A 2,797-nucleotide genomic window follows, 5' to 3' on the forward strand; every position below is an offset into this window, starting at 1 on the left:
TGAAAGGGCGAGCATGTTTGGTGGGATGCGGATTTGAACCCACGACCCTCAGATTGTGAGTCGAGCGCCTTATCCACCTGGCCATGCCGGGCACGGGTCTTGTGGCTTCGCTACCATTACAATTTTTTTCACTGTTTACATAGACCTAATGCGAAAGAAGAATATATATTACGTTTGTGATTTATGTTTGTTTGAAATAATTCATTAAATTGCATGCATAACGGACTTTTATTACTGCTAAACATGTCATATTAAGCTAGACATATCCCAGTTCGTTGACTAGTTTAATAAACGATGTTTAGATCTAACTAGTACTAGTATTTGTAAAGGGTAATAAAGAATAAATTGATACGTCTAAATGAAAACTTTTTCCAATTTATTTTCTGCGACGTTTCGAGCAGCCGCCCTTCGCCAGGTAGTATAGATCGTGTTACAAATTAATTATGATCTAATGGAACCTATTATTCAGTTTATATATAGATATATATATAATGTTGCCACCCCCCGATAAATTTCTGTGGAGACCCGTGTGTTCAGCCCACTCAAAGATACATACTTCATAATAACATTAACAGAAATCAGAAAACTTCAACCATGAGCAGTGTTAAGTCACCATGGTTACCGGTACACGCTGAGGAAAGTTCGTCAACCTAACGTAACTGGCGTTTCCTTGACTGAGTCGATGTGATACCTAAAACGTTTCCGACCATAAGTGTATTAACTCATATCTGTGATAACATTCATTTCATGTTATTGTTCTAAAATACATAAAAAAGTATGCTTAAATAATTAACATGAGATCTAATTTCAACATTGTTTCAATCAATGTCGGACGGACCAGTAATAACGGCGATGTAACTTATCTTCAACCTTGCGAGTGTCTGTAGCCCCCGAGAAAAACTTGTACGCCCTGCTTGATGTTACTTTAATGGCCTTTTGTTTGAGATTGAGCCCTCGATAACATATGTGGAAAATACAGTAAAACGCATAAGTTTGTTTGCCAAAGTTCACGCTTAGTGGTTTCACCAGTAATCCCTATGTATGCAGAGTACTTAAGTACGCTAGGTACTTAAAATATTCGGAGCTCGGGAATGTGACGGATTTGCTATTATATATTAATTTTAATATCGATGTTTGTTTAAATTAATTTATATTTACAAATGTACATAACTTATACTGTTAAATCTGTATTGCGAAACTTCCGCCTATTTTCTAAAGTTGTAGAAGATTGTCGAGTGTAAGAATCAACAATGTATTTGTGTACGTAAACTCTAGTGTTAGCTTCAGTATTGTCACGTAAAATATCATATGTGGTATGATAAAGGGTACATAAAACGTCAATGGAAAATAAATCTGATCTACGATGGCCACAGGCCAAGAGGAGAAGGAAATAAGTCTTAAGGGATAAGTAAACATCGAACGTGAGGGCAGAGTTTCAAAGAGAGGCAAAGTAAGGCAGTGAAGAACCACAATGACATCCCAATTCAGAAGGACTGTGCACTGAGGATGACAATGAATTTGAAAGGAATAAAACAATACAGAGAGGGTAGAAGATGTAAAAACTACGGTGCTGGGAAAAGTGTGTGATAAAGCACCCCAATAACCCGTGATTGGGGAGACTAAAACCCTTGATCAAACAGCCATGTGAGGAAATCTGTAAGATGAGGAATGGTGGGTCGAGCAAGTGAAAACCCCGGACCCAAAGACCAATGGCAGAAAATATTCCACTTACATTGACAAACAATCATAGAGGAAGGGCAAATGAAATGAGCAAAAATTGAAGCAACTCGCCAGGACAATCTGGATATCCTCGCCAAGGACTAGATAAAAACCAGGCATAAAGATGGATGAGATATAGGGCTGAATGAAATGCCAATGACCGACGGTCATGTAAAAGGGATGGAGTGAGACGAAGAGGTAATGGTGGGGCAAATTGTAGCTGGAGCAGCTGCAAAAACAACAGTTGTGTTGGCCAGTATGGAGTAATCAGAAGAACCTGACATGGAGTGGCATGGATGATCAAAATCACTGAATGCGTCAACAGCCAGTGCAAGTGGATGTGGAACTGTAGACCAGAACACATGTAATTTGGTATTGAGGGGTGTGGCAAACACATCTAGGTGAGGAGTACCCCACTGAAGGCATAACCACAGGAAAACTAGAGGATCGAAGATGGGACAGGAAAGATGATCTGCAACAACATTGAATGCATCTAGAACATGGCACAATAGGAGATAAATATTGAGCATGTGGACTCAAAAAATGAGGTTCAAGGTACGACCACAAAGGGAACGAGAAAGGGTGCCACCTTGGTGAGTGATATAAGCCACCACCATAGAATTGTCGAAATGGATCATAACCAGACGATTTCTGACAAGATGAAGAAAATGAACCATAGCACAATTCACGGCCAGAAGCTCCAGGATGTTGATATGATAAAATTGCTCGACCAGAGACCACAGACATGAAGTTTCCTGCTGATTGACCCCCTTCCCCCAGCTCTGGAGGGAATCACCTGTCTGTGAAGATATGCAACTCTGGACATGGAGGAGGAAGCAGAACATCTGCCAGCATGCAAGTCCTGTCCAACCACCAATGCAGATCATCGACAAGCGAAGGAGGAAGGGAAACAGGTGCCTTTGAATGGATCCTGTGCAAGGTTCCATTGGTTGTGCAGGGCCCACTGAAGAGATCTCTATGCAACTGACCCTAGGGAATAAGGGCTTCCATAGAAGACCACATCCCCAAAAGTAATAGAACCTCATGAGCAATAATAAAGGGAACAATGATGGTGTGG

The sequence above is a fragment of the Limulus polyphemus genome, unplaced genomic scaffold (genome assembly GCF_000517525.1).
Source record: "Limulus polyphemus unplaced genomic scaffold, Limulus_polyphemus-2.1.2 Scaffold121, whole genome shotgun sequence".
Lineage (NCBI taxonomy): Eukaryota > Metazoa > Arthropoda > Merostomata > Xiphosura > Limulidae > Limulus > Limulus polyphemus.